A 21942-nucleotide genomic window follows, 5' to 3' on the forward strand; every position below is an offset into this window, starting at 1 on the left:
AGAAAAGGAGATATTCAGATGTAAAGATTTTAGTAGAAATAGTGCCAAAAAGCATAAAGTGCCAACTGGGGATATCTGGTCTTGACGGACCAGGACAAAGTCACAAGTTCAGGCCGACCACGATGGAGAGTGGGCCGAATACCGGGATCCAGTTAGGCCCGCTGAATAGAGTACCTTAAATCCTGGTTTGCGGAGCGTTGCAAGGATTCTCATCAAAGATGTATCGTGCAGTTGAAGCGATGCGTCGGTTACGAGGGGCGGGCCAATGTCGTTGCTGAGGAGCCCATCGATGGGGCGTGTGATGGGAAGTCAGGCATTGAGGAAGCGGCAAACAATAAAGGCAATGCGTTGGTTGCGATGAGCTGCAAGGCTTCGATGTGGAGTCCAGCGGTGTCGTTGAGGCTGCTGTCAACTAGAGATATGAGGACCAGCGCCAACTATGTGCCCCGTAGCAGCAGTTCTGGTGAAGCTGAGAAGGCCACACAGCTCTTAGGGACAGGTCCAATCCACGCAGCAGTGACGAGTCAGTTCTGCTCAGCTTTGAACTGCTCAGCACAGGAGATGCTTAGGCTCCGCTGGTTCCACAGACTGACAGAGCACCTTAAGCCCACTTCCAGGGGTTGAGACTGGTTTGGCACAATTTGCAGGGTAGACTCACAGATGGCAGAGTCTAGGTGCAGGTGCAAGTTAACTGGAAGCCTGCTGCGCCCCTAAGGCTTCAGACCAGGAGGCCAGCAAACTAGCCCTTGGAGTCACTCTCGGTGCTGGGTTCAATAGATGCAGGTCCAGACCTTCTCACCCAGGCAAGAGGGCAGCAGGTAAGCACAGTGGGGCAACAGTCCTTTAGAGCAACAGTCCATCAGATGGGCAGTCCTTGCAGCAGCATAGCAGTCCTTCCCCCTGGCAGATCCAGAGGTTTAGAGTGTACTGAAGAGTTGGTGTCTGAGTTCCAGTATTTACACCCAGTTTTGCATTTTAAGTGGGGAGAGGCTTCTAGAGGTCTGTCTTTGAATTTCACAGTTGCCCGGCCATCCTGTCCCTGGCTCCAGACTAATTACAGGGGGTATGCAGCCCTTTGTGTGGAGATAGGACCACTGTTCCCACTAACCTGCGCGCGCGGGCGCGCGCGCACGACGGTCACCCGCAGCGCGCAGTGTCCTGCATTTGGCGCGCACACTGCGAGACATCCATACAAGACCCTTCGCGCCGCCGTATTTTTAAACGCGAGCGGCGCGAAATCCCGGCGTGAGGCAGGGGGAGAGACATGGTGCTTGCAGGCGTGCAAAGCCCATTGTGCTTAAAGGGATTCTGCTTCAGCCCCCCACACCCCCGTCGTGTGTCAGCCCGGCTGAGCCAGCTTCCCGCACCGAGTACTTCACGGGTCTTTAAAAGACCATTTGCATGTCAATGAGCTTTGTCGTATTGGACTCCTCTTCCCAATGGTTCCCGGACTACCAAAAGCACTCCGGCCCTCATTTGCACTCTGAGAAAAGTCACTTCTACTTCCTTTTCAAAAGCCCACAGTCTTCCCCGCACCGCGCTTTTCTAACGAAAGAGTAGAGCAAGTTTAAAAACACGCTGTGTTTTTAAACTTGCTCTACTCTTTTGTTGATGTACCGGAAGTAATTTAACCAAACCCCGCTTGCTGTGTATGAGGCCAATCACTTGCCGAACGACTTAAGAGTGCAGTCATGCCGTCGCCTGTATCACTGTATATTCAGCAATTTTATTAGTGTATGCTGTTTGTTCCATGACACAAACATCACACATTCTGCATAGAACTGACGAGTAAGTGCCTCCTGTTTTTATTTTTTTAACGCTCTTGGCTGTATTGTTTCTGTTGTGCCGAAGTTCCAAAGAGCAGACTTCCAACAATATGGTTTCAAGCACCTTTTCATATTTTAATATCCGAAAGTGATCAATATTGTGCTCCCAAAAAATGTTATGTCAGGGTTTTTCTGGAAGCCATATAAGCAATGTTCTTTATTTACTAGATATTTAACTTACTGCAAATAGGTTATTGACAGTACATTTCTTCAGTTACTCCTATAAAGTGATTGAAAAATTTACGATGCCAATAGCTCAAAATTTCGCAATTGCGCGAATTATTGCATTGCAAATGCTGGTGTTTTTACTGTTACTTATTAGCTGAAACAACGTCCCTCGCTTTACCTTCCAGTGGCTCCCCTTACCCCCCACAACACTGCTCGCAGGCCCCTTGCTTTCCTTGAATCTCCCTGTGCATCCCCTCCCACCTCACCACCCCTCCGAGGCCAAGTGTCCACTGTTCATATGGCGTTTATGTTGTGAAGGGCCGGGACCTCTGCTCTGACCTTAAATATCTTTTTATGCTGTCCGTGACTTACTCTGAGCTCCCCTTCACCTCCATCTGGGAGACGCAATTACTGCTTTTGCAATAACTTAATGGAAGGTACTTTCTAATTATAATAGGCAACATCTGTTTGATTTTAAAGAAAAATAATTACAAATCGTATCATTTACTGTGCTCACACCGGATCAGCTGTTTAAAAGGATGGCTAAATTGGGTTTTGTGACAATAGTGGGGTGTTTTATATAAAAATCTAGGCTTGTCAGTTTTTTGGGCACAAGTTTGAAATATCCGCAATATCACATGCAAATGGTAGAATCTTTTCACAAGTGTACGTTGTTTTTTGCGTAACATCTCTGACGGAATTCATTTACATTTAACTTGCATTTGCAGACAGTTGTCCTCATATATGCCAACAACAGTAATTTTGATAATTTTCGACAAAGTGTGGATTTTGTATAATTTGGATGTTTCAGGATATGAATCTGGTGTGTTCGTATTAGCATGTGCATTCGATGGGTCCCGGTTTCCATCCTGTGTGTGCAACCAGCATGTCTTTGTATTGGACTCCTATATGTTTTTTTTTATGATGATTATAGCAGACGAGTCCAGTGAGCACGTCTGGAAATTTCAAATGAGACCACGTCCACTTGCAAAGCGAACAAGCATTTGCAAAGCAATAGGTCTCGCAGTTGTGAGAGTTTGAGCTATTGACATTGAAAAAGTCAATGGCTTTTATTTACCTGTTGGTTTTTAAAACATAAATGAAAGGCATTGTCATTTACAATGCCAATAGCTTAAACTCTCGTTCTAATGTGCGCCCGAGGGTTTCTTGGCACAGTATGACAGATGTTTATTACACCACCATCACTAATTGCTAGTGTGTGCCTACATTGGCTAAATAATACAATCATGCCATGATCCATCTCCCAAACCACCATTAGAGTGCCTGAAAGAGTCCAGTTTGAAAACAAACTTGGTGTTGTTTTAGCACTTCCAAATCCCCTGTGCAGCTGCAGGAATTTACCGAAGTCTTGATTTTGCCTCATGGTTCTTCCATCCACCATCCGAAACTCCCTGTCCCTTTATTTCGCTCTTATACGGTCTTTTTCCTCCCTGTTTTCTGACTTAGTCATTGATTTTCCAAATTTCTCTTCCTCCTTCTTTATCCCTTTTGTGTTTTCTTTGCTCTTGCTCAAGGTCGAAGTTGGATGAGCAAAAACAAGTGCCGGTCTCACTAACTCTCATTTCCACGAGTTGACAGTCTATGCTTCCCAGGAGCGAGAACGGAAACAGTGAGGAAAGAGAGAGGGGTAGGGAAATAAAAGGAAAGGAGTGATAGGGATGGACAGGGCCTCTAGGAGAGGTGAAAGGGAGGTAAAGGCTAATGGACAGGAGAGTTAGAAGGGCAAAATGAGGGAGAGATAAATGGAATAAGGGGAAAGGGATGAGACAAGGCGATGATTGAAACAAAGATCACCTGTGTGATTGAAGGATCAGGGAAAACTAGAGAAAAGGAAGGAAAAGTAGGAAAAGAGAAAAAACAAGTAAGGCGACGAGAGGTGAGGACAGAAGAAGAGAAAAGCAAAAAGAAGAGGACGAGGGGAGCAATGGAAGGAGACAGAGACAAAAGGAGAAGCAAGACACATGAAAGAGAAAAGGAGAGAAAAAAAGGTTGGGTTAGAAGGAGGCATAGAGTCTTTTGGGGGTCCACTGCCATTGATGTAGTATCTTAAAATAACTATCTTTCAGACGGGCCTCCCTTAACCATCAATCATGTTTTTCTAATGGCTCCTCCGAATCCCCCTCAAAGAATTGTGTCTGTAATTGCACTTCTCTCCAATTATGAAGTGCATTTGAGGTGGCTTGCAAGAAGAGCTTAGCAATTAGAGTTGCATATAAGCCAGAATCTGTCCCACCATATTCCTTCCAGGTGAGTAGATATTGAAGAATTGGGGACTGTGGTATGTAGATAGGTCATGGGCCCAGTTTTCCACGTATTGGGTGCACCAGTAGAGCATATCTCCACTGTAGGGTATGTGGGATATTATGAGATTGCACTAAGTCCTGGAAGGTTCTAACTAAAGTATGTCAGTTATCCCTGTCAGCTTGCAGGCTCTCCCCATCGCCCATCTAATTTCTTCTCCCCTAATTTCATTCTGACCATTCCGTTATAATGGCATTTTCAGCTGGAGAACTGCATGTACTTCAGGCAGTCTATGGACCCTCAGCCGTTGGAGTCTTGTGCTTTTCTAAACCTAAAGTGTACTTGCCTGTGTAACCAATTCATGTCATGTCGTTGCAAATCTGCCTTAAGCCCCTTAACGTGGGTTGTATGTGTGGAAATGCACCGTCTTTTCAGTTTTTTAAAGCAAACGTGTGGAGTGATATTTGGCTCTGCGCACAAGCGCGGTCTGGTTCCTGGCGCACACAGCCATGGCTGCAGCGCACAGAGACACATCACTGCCGCACACAGAGGAAAAAAATTAGAGGGAACATTGGATAGGACCCAGCCTTTTCAGTCAGTCAGTCAGTAAAATCTTTATTCTGCTGTATACCAGCCATAAAAGAATACATGATAAAAACATTCGATGGAATTAACATGAAAAATGGATAATTAGTGAATTATGATTCCAAGGTAATATCAATTACAAATATCGTAGTGTCAGTCTCTTAAGACGACTTGTCCACAAAGAAAGGGAGAAATCTATATACCAGTTCTCTACAGACAACAAAATTCAGTTATCTCTATTAATCAGTTTAATAGATTAATTTCACATAAGAGAATCTTTATGACCTGGACAAATTCATGAACAAGCTTAAAAATCATTTTTCGACAATATTCCGGAGCCGAACAGCAGAGGAAATATATTTATAAATCATTAAGCAAATGAATTCATCTTTTAAAAGGAGTAAATAATGTATCTCAGCCCGGCACTTTCTTATGTTTAGGACTCTTAACCCCTTCAGTGCCCATGACGAGATAGTCTCGTCATGGAGCGCGGTTGCGCTGTGCCCATGACGAGACTATCTCGTCATGAACCCCGCCCGCTAATAAAACGCCCGGCACAGGGCGTGGAAAGGGCGGGGCACTGAAGAGGTTAACAACGGTATTAAAAAGGCACGTCTTGGGTTGATGTCGAGTTTACAAAAAAACATCAAATGCAAGGTGCTCTGAACTGACTCTGAATCACATGGGCACCAATCCAATTTGGCTTCGCAATACTCATCACGTGGATATGAAACCAGGGAATGGGAAATGCCCATTCTGAATCTGATGAGGTAAAACATTTTAACATGGGTGAAGTAAAACGAGAGGTGTGGCTCAGTGCCAAGAGAGCAAACTAGCAATGAATGGGCAACGACCCTATTTCTTGCCATCGCTCGGTTGTCTCTAGTCAAGTATAAGTGGGTTAAAAAATCTCTTTTCAACTTTACTTTTGGTATGTTGGCTATGTTACCGGGGGTCTCGAGACAGTCCAACAGTCCCAATTTCTCCAGCTGGTCATATACATAAGTGATCCAGGGGATTATTTTCACACAATCCAATCTTAAACGATCAGAGATTATAGCACGATTCAGAGCTGTTTCTTCTCTTGCCCAAATGTTGTGCCATAGCAAAAGAGGTGCTAGTTGTGCGCGAAAAGACAGTGGAATCACACCAAGTTCGCTATGGCAAATAGTTGCAGCAGTGCTTTTGGTGACTGTCAATAATTGTTTCAGGAAGGTGTTCTCAAATCTCTGTAATCCCAAAATATTACACAGTCCCCAGGCTCCAGCACCATACAAGGTAACAGTGCACATACGGGCTTTATAGATATCCACAATGGCTTTAATAGGCCTGGAGCCTAATTTTTTGGTGAATCTAAAGATAGCCTCGACGTTTTGATTGAAACCCCGATCCTTGCCTCTACTAATTGAGACCAGGAGTTTTTTTGGTTAAAAAGAATGCCTAAATAAGAGAAGGTAGGCACAGAAGACAATTTTTCATTGTGTAAAGAACACGACTTATGGATCGTGGGAGATCTACCCACCACCATGACATGTGATTTCACAACATTTGTTTTTAAGCCAAGATCATTCATAAAATTATAAAAACGAATTAAAAGCCTCTGCAACCCCACCCCGGTTCTGGACATTAAAACACAGTCATCTGCATATAATAGTGCTGGTAGGGACCTACGGCCTATCAGAAGGAGCATCAACGTTGCCATTTTTAATACAACTTTCTAGATCGTTTATGTATAAGCAAAAAAGAAAAAGGGGCAAGGACGCAACCCTAGCGAACCCCACGGTCCATCTTTATAGGGGCACTCAGTTTGCCACCTGCTCCATATCGCACTCTCCCTGTCACTCCCTGATGCATTGCAGCCAAAAAGTGAACAATGGGGGTTCGAAACCCATGGACAACATCTTCTCCCAAAGCCTCCCTCTCTGCACCCAGTCAAAGGCAGACGTCAAGTCCATGAATCCAAAATAGAGGGATCCAGGCTTGGCTAAGGTGCATTTACCGATGACCAGGTGCAGATTGAGACACTGTTAGACCATGCCCAGGCCTCTCCTGAATCCATATTGGACGTCTGAAACTTTTCGTTTTCCGCTACCCAGGTTTCCAGTCTCTCCAATATCACTTGGCCCATAATCTTACACGTACAATCAATTAAAGATATTGGACGGTAGCATTTGGGGTCCGACCTGTCTCCCTTTTTAAAGATGGGACCTATTATCACCGTTCTCCAAGAATCCGGAGGGCCCTGGGCTGCATAACATTTCAAAATATTAGTTAGCAGCGGGAGCCATAGGGGGGATTAGCTAAAAACAAATCCGCGGACATGCCATCTGGGCCAATGGCCTTGTTCTTCACAGTCTGGGATAAAGCCCTGGCCACCTCATCCAGTGTCGGAGGTGACAAGGTCAATGCCCCATAATCAAACTTAATACTAAAATGTGGGCCACTGGGATTTTAATAGAGAACTGAAAAGTGATCTACCCTGGTCTCTGGAATAATTGTCACATCAATATTACCATTTTTGGTGCCATTAAAATAATTGTGATTTACAATTTGCCAAAAAAGTCTAGGATTTTTACTCTGGCAGGCCACATGAGGTTGTCCCCAAGCTTCTTGCCTAAGTTCTAACTTTCGTTTCTCCTGCACCTGCTTATGATCATAGCGTGCCTGTTTTACCTCCGAAAGAATTCGGGGTTTGACTTTTAAAGCCTTAATTAATTTGTTATGAAAATGCGTGCATTGACTATCGAACCACCCGTTGCCACTTCGAGGTCTAATATTTTTTTTTTTGGCTAGTAGCACCTTTGTTGTCTCAGTTATTACCTTAAAGGATGTTAACATAACCTGAGCATTTATGTTATCTTCCAGGCAGACCAAGACTTGGCTTAGATTGGTCTTTATGATCTGTTGTAGGACAAAGTTGGGGTCAACACTAGACCACTTCCATAGTAACCCCTTATTTTAAACATAAGCTGTGGGGGGTATTCTGGCGGGTGCGGTTAGGTCATCAGATTAACTCACCAACTCCAGAGACATGGGGTAGTGGTCACTCAAGCTAGACTTATGTATATTAAAAGTTGCAGAGTGTGAATTAAAATAGTCAGAGAAAACGATAAAATCAATTAAGGTGCCTTGGCCGCTCCCAACATATGTTACTAAATCAAAACCTATCCTTTCAATAAGATCAACAGTTAAAAAAAGAGAGAATTTTGACACCAGGGAGTTAAATATGTTCCCGCAGGAATTATGATCAAAGTGTCAGCCACCTTCAATCTCCACCGCTAATAGATGGCATGCGGAGTGTTTTGAAAGGGGACATAATTTGCAATTGAAGTCACCTCCCCATAGCACCACAAAGTCCATATCTATCTCTTCTATTTGTCTTGTTAGAGCCATTTCCAGTTCTTGGGCAATGCTAATATTTGCACTGTTTAAATTGTTGTGATAAAAATTTACAACAACCAATGTTACATTTTTCCTAAGTGAAATATTGATAAACTGGAAGTGCGGAGACTCAGTTGAGTTTTTCCTAACCTGCCATTCAATGTTGTGGAGACCACGGTTGATAGCCCTCCTTTGTCATGTCCACTTAGGGAGACTCTTGCTGGTGTGTGGATAGAATGAAAACTATTTACGTGTGCGATGTTACGCATCCAGGTTTCCTGTAGGCATACTATACAATAATTTCCAATAAAAGCAACCCATTCTTTGGTGTCTAATTTGCTCGACAATTCAGCAATATTTGAGAAAAGATTGCCAAAAGAGGTCGTTTTATTCTGACTAATGTGCCCTCTCTCTATACAACGGAGAGCTGAAACATAGCCATCTTTGGGCGCCATATCACTTAGGGCCTCATGTAGGAAGCCCAATACCAGTCGGTAACGGCCGATTTTCGGTAAATATACCGTTACCGACCGGTATTTGGGCTTTTGAGATGTAGGGGGCTCATTTCATGAATCGGTATTTACCGAATCGGTAAAATTACCGAATCGGTAATTTCACCGATTCGGTAAATACCGATTCATGAAATGAGATGAGATGTAGGGGGAGTGTGTCGTGGGTGTGGGGATTCGTTATTTACCACCAACTAAAGGTTGGTAATAAATGACGAATAGGTGAAAAAAAGCATTTTTGTGCACGTTTAAGTGTGCAATGTGGCAGACATACATGCCCTCAGGGCATGTATGTGTGCCACATGTGCACACATGCAGGAATCAGGGGTGCAACAGGGTGTCAATGTGACACCCTGCCACCCTTGACTGTGCTCCCCCCATTACCGAATCGGTATTTACCGATTCGGTAATGAGGCATACCTTCCCATTGAGGAATCAATGGGAAGGTATGCCTCATTACCGAATCGGTAAATACCGATTCGGTAATTACCGAATTTTTCCGATTCGGTAATATTTACCGACTTTTTACCTACATTGCATTTACCACTTCATAAATACCGAATCGGTATGATTCGGTATTTATGAAGTGGTAAATGTAATTTACCTACATGAGGCCCTTAATGCCGTGGGGAAATCCGGCTCACCCGGGGGTAAAATATTAAACAATGCTGAAAAAGTCTGAGATGGAGCAGTAGCATTGGGGCTGACTATCTTGGGCATAGTAGGGAAAATGTGATTGTCCTGATTGCACACATAAACAGGAGGTAACTCATCTTGCAACTTAACATTAAAAAACAATGAGGATTTCACTAGTGTGTCAGGATGGTTAGCACTAGCTATCTCAGTGAATGTGTATAATTGGTCCAGTTTATTAGTGCCAAACACACCCAAAGCTTCAGAATTCAGTCAGTCCACGTGGTCTAGGGGGGGAGAAATGATTGAAAGTTGGGATAGCAAATACAGGCAGCGCTTTGGCATGTGGTGGGGCGGGCCCAAATCCTCTACTTGACACTGGCTTATAAAAGTATCCTAAAGGAACTACTTCGATGGGCCCCGCGCATTGTTACTCCAAGTAAGCCTGTCCATAAGCCGATATACTAAGGACCTGTCCCTGAAATTTACAACAATGCAATCGCCTGTATCAGATTTTACCTGTGTACACAACCATTGAAACACATTCAACGTTAACTGTGTTGTAATACAAATCCTCACTTCCTGACCAATTCGCCGCTTTTGTTAACCAGTGCACAGTTTTGTTCTTACTCTGCATCCAGTCTTCGTCCTTTTTGGTTGGCAAGGATGGGACATTTTTAAGTACGATGACGTATGGGGTGGCTTCTGGGGGGAGATAAAGTATTCCCTCGCTGTTTTTCCGAGTGCCAGCTAAGTGTTTATTATGGGAGCTATCAGTAGGGTTAGGCCCACCACTTTCCCTTTGGACAGACCGGCCGCCCCTGGTAGATGAGCATCTGGTATTGGCAATTTTGCTGGTTGCGTCACAGTCTGGGAAATATTAACAGTACAATCCTTTGCCTGCGGTAACAAGGGAGATGGTGCCACATGGGATGTGTCAGGATTGACTTTAGAAGTAGAATTTAAAGCAGTTTCCGGGCCAGAGGTTATCTTCAAAACACTGGAACCAATTAGTATTTTTAGGGACACATCGATACTATTTAATACTCCCACCAGTGGTTCAAGAATCGACTTAATAGCAACCTCAAGCGAGCTAGTGAGATGTGTGAGAGACACCACATCCCTTATTGGTTCAATGTCCTTAGGGCCCATATCAATGTCCAATGCTCTAGCCCTTGCTACTGGCTTTGGACAGGAAACCACAGTTTTCTTTCATGTTGACATGGGTGGTGCGTCTTTCTTGGCCTTCCCACAGGCTTTAGATTTTTTTGACGGAGGAGGGCAAAGAGTATCCAAGAACCCCCCTTGTCATGAAATGCCAGTGCTAGCTACATCCCGCATGTATCAGAGCCAATGGATGCTCGAGGACCTACTGATTGATCATGATCAAGAACTGTCTCCGTTGGTGTACCATTATGTAGAGCCCTTTGTGTGGCCCCCAGGCTCTCCTCCACGGACTCGATTTCACATGTTGTTACCCCCATTTCTGTTGTTAAAAAGTTGGTAATTGATGAGGTTAAAGGGCGACCCTTAGCGGAAGCCATGACAGTTTTGCACTTCCCCATCTCCTTACCTTTAATCCCCAAGGGGCTGACTATAGCAAGCGAAGGCCCAGACGTCCCAGTGTGCTAGCGCGAAGCCAAGAGCCCTGGCCGAGCCCAGCCTTGTCCAGTCGTGGACGGGTGCAGATGGGCCCGCCCTTTGCCCGGGCTTCCCCAGGCGCGCCTGCGCGCGGCCCACGCTGCGGGGGCCCGCAGCTGCTTTTGAGCACCACCGGCCGCTGACAGAACGCGTAGGCGCCTCCCAGCACAGGTACTGCTTGGGAATGTGGTCCTGGTAAAGTAAAGTGCTGAGTGCTTTTAGTCCTCGCAAATAACGGGTCCCACGATGCGGGGGCTCTCCGCTGCTTTTGAGCACCACCGGGCACTGACAGAACGCGTAGGCACCTCCTGGCGCAGGTACTGCTGGGCAATGTGGTCCCGGTAAAGTAAAGTGCTGAGTGCTTTTAGTCCTCTCAAATAATGGCTCCCAGCCTTTTCAAGTGTAAGTGGAACTGAGCCCAGCTCCTCCCACTCACCCTGCCAGTGATGGCCCATCCAATCGCACCTAAGCTCTCTATTGTGCATGGCTGTCTAGGAGGAATACACAAAGCCAAACTGCCAACTACACCCAGTCATGTGACCCATAGACAGGCTGCGGGCACCAAATGGCTAAGGCAAGAAAATGCCAACTTTCTAAAAGGGCCATTGTGGAAATTGTAAATTAAAATCTGTCTTCACCATAAGTTAGAAATTTAAATTGCAATTCCAGAGACACCAAGCATGAACTGATTAACTATTCCCATTTGGAAATTATATTTATACAAATGTAATAAGGAAAACTCCAATGTTATCCTATGGGAAGGGTAGGTCTTGCAGTAGTGAAAAATGAATGTAAGAGTTTTTCACTACCAGGACATGTAAAACATGAAAGTACAAGTCCAACGTTTTAAATACATTGCACCCTGCCATCTGTGATGCCCAGGATCTACCATAGGGGTGACTTATGTGTGTTAAAAAAGAAGGTTTGGGCATGGCAAAAGGTTTATTTTGGCAGGTCGACATGGCAGGTTAAAACTGCACTCACAAGCTGCAATGGCAGGCCTAAGACATGTTTAATGTGCTACTTAAGTGGGTGGCACAATCAGTGTTGCAGACCCACTAGTAGCATGTCAGTTGAAGGCCCTCTGCACATGCAGTACCACTTTACTAGGGACTTACAAGCAAATTAAATATGCCAAGTGGGTCTAAGCAAATCTAACATGTTTAAAGAAGAAAGCACTTTAGCACTGGTTGGTAGTGGTAAAGTGTGCAGAGTCCTAAGGCCACCAAAAACAAAGCCATCAAAAACAGGAGGTCTGATGACAAAAAGTTAGGGGGAAAACTGTGCCAAGTATGCCAGGCCTAACAATCGCCTTAAAGAATGCTTTGATTCTGTCGGCCACTTCAGTGATGGTTGTAGTAATGAGTGATCTACAGGCAGAGTAAAGTGCTTTGTGCTGGGCCAGGTCATCTTTCTTTTGACATTTGGCAAGCTTGTCTTTTGAGATTTTTTGGGTGTATCATAGTGCTGAGGGTTTCACTTTGGAGGGTTGTGATTTCAGTGGAGCGTTGAGTTCTACATCATATTTTACAGATATTTGGAGATGTTGAGAAAGTTGTTGACATCTGGTGAGGAATGGTGAGAGTTAGGTAGCCTGCTGAGGGGATTCATTGGAGGGTCCTTGAATTAGCAGAATGTTAGTTTTCGTCATTTGGGTTGACCTTGAAGCAAAGGTGTGGTGTGGGGGGTTGTGGGAGTGAAGAAGGAGATAGTGAAGTGATAGGTTGAATCAAGAGTTGTCTGGGCCTTGCAATGGTTAGCAGTTAAGGCTAAGAGGACAAGGTTGTGAATGCCGTCTTTGGACTGGGTTGCATTAGTGATGTGGTGCTTGATGTCTACCGCAGGATTCTACAAAACACATTAATCGTGAGCTACAAGGGTTGTCTTGGAGTAGCTCTCTGCCTGCCGCTCGAGTTCTACAATATTGCAGCAGACTTTAAAACAGAGCCGGGTCTAGAGGTGCAGCAGCAGCCCACCCTTTTGTTAAATAAACATCAGCACTCTTTTTGTCTGATAGGAAGCTTGACAACAGAAGCCTCAGAGCATAGCAAGCTGTTTGAAATCATACAGGAATAACATATTGCTTCTTTTAACCTTTAAAATTCTAACCACGATTCTCAGTCAAATGTTTATTTCTGTATAATCAAACACAGTAAAAGATTTGGTAGGTGCTTAGACAACATCCAGAACAGCATTATTGAGAAGGCCTATTCATTCAACTTATTTTACTACAAAAAACAATCTTTCTTTTTCTTTATTTATTTCTTCATCCTTTTCCTTCCCTCTTCTTTCTTTTTTTCTCTCCATATTTCTTAATCTCCTCTTCTTTAAGTTTGGTGTCTATCTCCTCTTCTTTAATCCTGCCCTTTGTACTTCTCATCCTTTCTCACTTTTGTTTTTTCTTTCCTTACTACTTTCCTCCCCTCCATTACTTATTTTCTTTCCTTTCTCTTAACTTTTCCTTCACTCCTTTGCTTACTTTCTTTGATTTTATTCTCTCATTTCCTCTGTATTTCCCACTTTTTTCCTTTCCCTCTTTCCTTTTCTTTTTATTGACTTCTTTCCAGCATTCTTTTTTTACTTTCCTTATCTCCTTCTATGCTGTCTTCCTTCTTTCTGTCATTCTCGCCTTTGTTCCTTTTCTTCATTCCTTATTTCCTTCAAATATTTTTCCTTCTTTCCTCTCCTTCTCTTCTTCAGTCACCATTCCCATCTTTCCTTTCCTTTTCTTTTTCATTCCTTCTTTCTGTTCCTTTTCTCCTGGATACCCTTCAGATGTGTTTCCTTTATTTCTCTACTCCTTTCTTTCCTTTTCCTTACTTTTTTCTACTTCATTCCTCTAATTCCACTCTTTCTTTCTCCCTTTAAGTCCTCTCATTCTTTCGTTCCATCATTCCCCCACTCTTGCTTTCTTCATTCTTCTCTTTCCTTCCGCTCCTGCTTCCTTTCTCTCCATTCTCACCCTTTTTATTTTTTCTTGCTCTCCTTTCTTTAAAAGTACTCAACTTCCTGTAGTAATCTATTCATTCATTGTTTGTTTCATCATTGCAAGAGGTATACCCATTGGGAAGGGGATGCCTGCAGGTACATGTGCATGCACCTATTTCTGATGATCCTAGTTAGGGGTACAAGTTATATGTTAAAAAGTAACCTTCTGATATATTTGTGTGTGAATGTGTGCATGTTGGGCAGTACGTGGGCCTTTTTTGCTAAGGCACCGAAAATTCTAGGATTGGGCTTGCCTACCAAATCAGACCAGTTTCTGAACATCAGACAACAGACTTTAGGGCAGTTAGCTAGATCATGGAAGATTTCTCTTATAACGAAATCAATGACATCCTATGTATTCCTTGACCAAGAAACCACAAACGGCAGGAAGACACTCACCTGTCAGCGATAACTCGCAAATAACAGTAAGGGGACACAACAGTCTTTGGGGACCCCACAGATGAAGCTGTCATCACTCTGCTCACAGGGCATTAATGCAATGGCATTAGCTGCAGCAGAACGGGTGCTCAGCGTTTGTCACTTCACTTTTATATATCCTTGGTTAATCTATATATTGGGCAGTGGCTCGGAATGGTTTTAATTGATTAGAAGTAGTTCTCACTATTGAAAAGGTTGGAGATTCCTAGAGTGTTAAGTAGGAAAAACTGTGATTCCTTCAGTTCCTTTTAGCTGGAGCCATCCGTTGAGTTGAAAGGTCTGAGGAAGGTAGGGTGAGTGCGTTAAATGCAGGAGGAGGTGATAAGATCTGAGACTTCCGGTATAAACGTCTTCTTGCCTGTACGGGTCTAAACATCAGAAGGAGGTAGTTTAAGATGCTGAGAGATGGAAGTGGCAGGTGAAGAGTTTGAATGACTTAGCTGTTGCTGTGTTTCTAATTTTGCAGTGCCAGGAGGACTTTTGGATGGCTGAGCGTCCCCTATTTTGTGTGCGGTCTGTTTTGGCTGCTGTAGATGGCAGGTATGAGGACAGTGGTGTGGCGGGGGGCATCCACAGGGGCAGTTGACCCGGGCGCAAAATTCTTAGGGGAGCAACATTTTTAACGAACGCATTGCGCCCCCTAACCCGTGGACCAATAGCACCTCCTGAGCTAACAATGCACGGGTTGGGGGACGCAATACTTAGTTTTTAAATTTTTCCCTGGGCGGTGGCAACCCACGCTACGCCGCTGCATGAGGAAATCGAGTATGCGTGTGGGAGTGGATGTGAGCCATGTTTATGTGATGAAGAGTGCACCTAGATTGTGTTGTGTGATGATGTCCGCTGTATTCAAAGAATATTTACGAGGCAGCATCAAACCAAAAAAAGTGGTTTGCACTGCCACGTAAATATGGAACAGGCTCCTGCCCCACGACACGTCACAAAAAGTGACGTTTCGGCGGAGCAAGGGTCCTCATAAATAAGACCCTAATTATTTTGATTTTTTAACATCTTTGCTGGTTTTTATTTGCACAACATAACAACACTTGCAAGCATGACTAGCATTAAAAAATACTTGGGCACAGTAATCATTTTCTGACGTAGGAATGTCTGGGGCCAGCTATTCCATAAGGGTTGTTCAGGTGGAACAACATTTTCTCGTTGTTTCAAAATAGCAGCGGCGTCAGAGATGGGCTTTGTGTCAATTTCCTCATTCTTGCGAGGGCCTAAATTTAACTTCTTGAACATTCTTTACTTTGGCACAAAATTTGGTAGTTAGGGCACGTCCCAAAAATCAGATTGCTTTTTCACGTAGGATATAAACTCCGAGTTTACTTCTTAAATACACACATTAGTCAAGTTTTCGATTCGTAGTGTTTGAGGCAGCTGGCCCAATTCCCCATCCCTGCTCTATGTAAAAGAGTGTTAAGCACCTAGTTGCATACAAAGGAGAATGCTTTGAGGTCTCAGCACATACATTTGCCTCTTGCTTTTTAGGTCTCGCCTGGAGTAAGACTGTGCAGACATGCGCAGTCTCGCTGGCGAGATTTAATGATTTAGAGGAGATTTCTCTAGTGGGCTTTAAGCCCCCCCCCCCTCTTTTCCATTGGCTGGCGTCACCGTTTATGCTAAACGGTGGCCAGCCATTGGAAAAGAATGTCTAGTGAAAAAAACTTTCCTCTTTTAGAGCCGTCCCAGTTGGACTGGCTCGGTTCCTTTACGTTTGTGGTAAAAGCTTTTCTGATCTTTATGGGGCCATGTGTTTCAAACAAAAGCTTTCGTAAAGGACGAAAGTGAAAGCGGACTGAGGAGCAGTGGGGGCTCTGCAGGTGCCCGTGCTGGATGGAAGGCGGGTCATCGGAGGACAGATCACTTGTTTAGAGGCGGGTGCTGAACGCGGAGCATCGGTTTTGCAGAAAATTATTTCCTAAACGTTCCCATTTGCCTACTTTGCTGTAAGAAAAACTCTTCTATTTGCTGTTCTGCCAAGGTCACCGATCACCTGACCAAACCCATTAACAGCTGGAAAGCACACACTGCTGGCTGCTGCCAGCTCGTATGTGTTGACTCTCCCTCCACGAGGGAAGGAAGCGTGGCGACCAGGATGGACTGCGCAGCTCTCCGTCGGCGTCCACGTCCTGCAGGTAGGGCAGCGGGGCTCGTGCATGGGGGCCACTGTTTTCACACTGACACCGTTTTTCCGTGGTTTTTTGTAATGAGTTGTTAATCCCAATTGCTGCAATGCAGAAGAAAACGACACACCAGGTGCAGAACTGTGTTGTGCTGGAGTTAATGAGGTTTTGCAGAAGTGCAGTCACCCAGCGACAAATCGCGTTTTGCTGCACTTGCAAGCCACTGATATCTAGAACTATATTTAAAAGATGATTTATGAGCGCAAAATTCAAACTACTGTGGCATCCCTGGGGGTGTGATTAGCTTAGGACGTTTCGAGATGTTACCTATCTTTTTCTGGGAACGTCATAAACCGTATGCATTGATAATTTGCGACCGCGGTGTAGAAGATGGGGTTTTATTGGGGTGACGAGCTTTAAAAGGCACAGAAGGTAAAAAGTGGAGACAATTTATGTGCAACACGCTTCCTGAACGCTGCAAAATCTTCTGTCTGTGCTGCCATTATGGGCATTTCAGCTTTTTTTCAGACGTCTACTGCTCACATTTGGGGTACGATGTGTCTGTATTCAGTATGAGAGAGATGGCTAGTGTGTGTGTACGCCGGGGGTATAAGGGGGTGGGGGTGAAAGGGGGCTGCCTCGGATTAAACATGGAGGGAGCAGAGTGCTTTTCCACGTAGACAAATTAATGGGTAAACGGCGAGTTCAAAGGCTTGAGCCAGAGTTAATTTAGAAGGGAGGGAGTCCTGTCCAGGTGAAGGAGCCCTGTCAATCCGTGGGAAACCCCTGTGCGGAGGGGGAGGGGGCGTGGGGTTGCTTGGTGGGGAGGAGGGGAGGAGGGGAGTCTGATTCTGTCTCCCGAACACTTATCAGATTGTAATTTATAGAAGCATGCATTTTTTAATTAAATCAAACAGGAAAGGGACATCTCGTTAACACTATTCAATTTGATAGACTTCTCACCACTCCGGTTTCTTAAAGGGTGACGCTGTTCTGACGGACACGCATGTGCATGACACGTATACCCCCAACTAAGCATGTCTTACTCCGTTAAAATATCTCGAAAAGCGGGCCATAAATACAATTGCATATGAAACAGAAGCCTTCCCTGATACTGGAGAGAAACAGCAAAATTCATACATAAAATAAAAAGGGGTGGGGGTCGAGAGAGCGGGAGAGGAGAGAGAGAGAGAGAACGAGAGACATGGTAGAGATCAAAACCAGGGAAGAGATATAGTCCATGCAGAGAGACAGTATATAAGAGAGGGAGGGAGGGAGGGAGCGAGAGACTGAGAAAGAGAGGGCACGAAGGTAGTGGAGAGAAAAGAGGGAACATTAGAAAGACAAGCATTGAAAATGCAATAGGCCTCGCCTTTTATTAAGTTAAAGCCATTTGCTTCAGCGCATACATTTGCCTCTTGCTTTTTCCAGTTAGCGGCTTGAGCTGCCTACATCCCGGCCGGAATTACAGAAGGGCAACCACTGGTCATTAATTCTGAGCAGTGATGCCTGACTCTCAGGCAGCACTGAGTGATATTCTGAGTTAAATGTACAAGTTTTTAAATGTGCAATCTCATAAAAACAGGCACACAGCCGTGACATGTGCAACAATGCTTAATTTGTAAAAAATACATAAAATAAGGGCCAGGGCTCTTGTCAGGAGGCCTCTGCAACTTGCACCACCCATTGCCACTGCCAGTGTCACTACTAACCAGAACACTGCTACAAGTGCGACAATGAGCCTATTACAGGCCCCCAAATCTATAAAAATAGCTTGGGCAGCAGGCATTAGTTGTTTTTAATGCAAACTAAATTAATGAACAATTGCTGTTCTGCTCATCTCTAAATTAGGCAGGCAGCGCCACCATGTGGCAGCTGTCATAAGTGCCAGTGTCAACAATTAAGTGCCGGTGCCGAGCACCAGAAACCACCGGCTCAAATTAAGCACTGATGTGCAGGCACACTTGTTCTTAAAACAACCCCAGCTAGACACACTGATAAGATCATTGCAATTTGCTATCATGAAACTACGACGTGCCACCTCAATTTGGGTTCTTTGCTCCAAATGCGACCATCACATTAGAAAAGTGGTGAAAAATGTAGCACCAGATTTACTAAAGTCACACAATGGGATTTGCTTTCCAGCGCAAAACATATTTTGTGCTGGAAGGATGTCCTTTTCTCAGCTCAAAGACCCCCAAACAGTATATATAGTCCAGTATTTTACTTACTAATCTACCAACACTTCCCTGTTTGAAAATAACACCTTTTTCAAACGAACTATGCCAAAATAATCATGTAATGTAAAAACGCAAAAGAGGTAAGGTGAAACATGGCGCTGTGTTGCCAACTCGGGGCTCTGGCTGGTGACATTTACAGGCCACTTGACCTCTTTGGAAAGTATAATGAATTAGTAAGGACACCTGGGATAATGTACAGACACATTCACTTACATCTATGTTTAAATTTAGGAGGTAGAATGATCTGGGCACTTTATAGCATGAAATCAGAGTTAAAGAGCGCTCAAAAAGGAAGAGACAAAAAAAGCTGAAATTAAGACCAAAAAAAGTGTAATGTATAAAAAAGACGACGATAAACATTGTAAAAAACCATGGGCTAGTGTTGGAGTAAGGGACAGTGTTAGGAGGAGTTTAGGTTTAGGTTTTGGTTATGTTTAGGGTACAGTGTAGCATGAGGGGTGATGCAAGGTAAGGTGTACGGTTTATTATTTCTGGTGTATTCTGGTCGTAGGTCCTATTTTTATTTTCTTTCTTCCTCCATTTTTCTTTCACGGTTTTATCTAAGTTGGCCTATAGACAAAAAACACTATATAGGTTTTATTTTATCCTGTGTAAATATTGCTGTACAGGACAACAAATATTTATATATTTACAGGTACCACACAAGCATACTCAGTGGCTTTCAGGCACTCTGGGCCCGATTCACAGAACTAACTTATGACAAAATCCTAAACTTACTACCATTTTGGTATTCACAGAAGGCACTTTCTCATTTTGGTATTCACAGAAGGCACGTACTCATTTTGGTATTCATAGAAGGCACTTACTCATTGATGAGTAAGTGCCTTCTGTGAATACCAAAATGAGTAACTTACTTTTTGAACATTTTGAAAAAGGCAAGATTTACTCGAGCCAAGGAGGCATTGACCTTTTTACAAAGGGCTAGTGACCCGTTAACACTATGTGCGGTGATAAGTTTTTTGAAATTTGCACTTAGACTCAGAGTATCAAGAGGCCAGCATTAATCATGAAGACTGTAGATTCGTCAAACTGTTAGTCTCAGGAAGCTATCCATGAGGATTGTATGTGAACAATGATTTATTTGCATGTACATAGATTCATTCAATGTTCTGTATACTGATTTAATACTGTTTTAACCGCATATATGTGTACTCTTTTATGATGATTTTTAACCATCGAATAAAGAACTATTGAATTGAATTGAAATGAGTAACTTACTCATTTTGAGTAACTTACTCATTTTGAGTAACTTACTTGTTTTGGTATCCACAGAAGGCACTTACTCATTGATGAGTAAGTGCCTTCTGTGAATACTAAAATGAGTAAGTGCCTTCTGTCAATAGCAAAATGGTAGTAAGTTTAGGATTTTGTCTTAAGTTCGTTCAGTGAATCGGGCCCACTGTGTCGAAACAAACATAGAAAGAAATTCGGGGCATAGTATCAAGAAACTGCGTTAAAATTATCGCTGCATTAGCGGCAGAAAAGCGGCGATAATGGGCTTGATAATATGCCCTTGAGAATTCCCATAGAAGCCCATGTTCTGGTGTCAACATGGGCTTCTATTGGAATTCTCTGCGGCATATTATCAAGCACATTATCGCCGCTTTAGAAGCAGTTTTCTGCCGCTAAAGCGGCGATAATTTTAATGCCGTGCTTGATAATATGCCCCTTTATCTTTTAAGCCACCGATAGTTATCTTGAGCCAACATTTAAATGTTAATTATTATCAGGTTAAATTGATCACAGGTATACTATTGCATTTGATGCATTTAATATTATTGTTTTTTCTTAACATTCCTGTTCTTGTCTGTGTACCTTGTTCTCACAGTGTGGTAGATATCAGTGCGAATGTAGACCTCAGTGGTGTGTAGATGGGAAATATATTATCATGCATTTTTGTATTATTTGGATTTTATGTACGATTTGAATACATTTTTGTATTAGTTTCCCCATTCAAGGTTGCTCTCATATGTCTATGTAGGTCGTATCATGTCACTTATGAACACATGTAAGTTGCCCTAGGTCTGGACAAACTACCTTTTCCTTGCCTAGAGGACCTCTTAACCTTCCGCAAGGGGTTCTTGTCTTTACATTGGTAACATTTACTGATCACTTGGCCTCTTTAGAAATTATAATTAGGGCTCCGGTTTTATGGTATTTATTTTTTGGACATTTCTGTCTGTATTTATCCATATTTATTTTTTCCTAATTTTATCTGTATTTTTCCATATCATATTTATTTTGGTCTTTGTGAAAAAATGAAGCTGAAATTAGTATATTTCCACATTTATTTAACTGATAAAAATGCACTCGTGCTTGAATGCTTGCCAGGTGTCAGTGTTGTGAGCACCCACTGAAGTTAAATCAATGCACTTCTATGAAAATATGCAAATTACAGTATCAGCCTTGCTGTTAAAGCCTCTTTACTAAAATCCCTTTCTTTTGTAACCCCCTTTCCTATCAACCCACACAGCTATTGGCTTGGCAGTCATGGCAGACAGACTTTAGAATTACTTAAAAAACAACCCAATTTCTATTTTTATCCACATTTAAAAATAAATACAGACACAAAAATAAATGTTTTCTGTCTGTATTTATGTGAAAAATCTGAAAAATGGAAAACAGGGAGCCCTAATTATAATGAATTAGTAAGGACACTCAGGATAATATGCACACACGCTCACTTGCATAAATGTTTAAATTGAGGAGGTAGAATGATCTGGGCATTTTATTGCAGAAAATCAGAGTTAAAAAGCGCACCAAAAAGGTAGAGACAAAAAAGATTGAAAATAAGCCCACAAAAAGTGTAATATATAAAAAAGACGATAAAACATTGCAAAAATGCACGGGTTGGTGTTGGAGTAAGGGACAGTGTTAGGAGGAGTTTCGGTTTAGGTTTTGGTTATGGTTAGGGTACAGTGTAGCATGAGGGATGATGCAAGGTAAGGTGTATTGTTTATTATTAGGAAAGGGGTAAAATTACAGTTAGGATTGAAGTCAAGGTTAAAGATTGAGTAAGTGGTCGGGTAAGGTTTAGATTAACTTTCAGGCTTAGGTTAGGGTTGGAGTTAGGGGTAGTCTAAGGGAATATGTAGTAGAAGGTGCTATGATTAAAGCT

The 21942-nt window shown here is 43.2% G+C and overlaps 1 protein-coding gene across 3 annotated transcripts in view; it reads right to left on the reverse strand.

Annotated features, from left to right (window-relative positions):
- The window catches only part of CLDN34 (claudin 34), a 249360-nt gene that overhangs the window by 224889 nt on the left and 2529 nt on the right, over nt 1–21942 (reverse strand). The window lies entirely within an intron of this gene.

Source organism: Triturus cristatus, chromosome 8, assembly GCF_964204655.1.
Source record: "Triturus cristatus chromosome 8, aTriCri1.1, whole genome shotgun sequence".
Taxonomy (NCBI): domain Eukaryota; kingdom Metazoa; phylum Chordata; class Amphibia; order Caudata; family Salamandridae; genus Triturus; species Triturus cristatus.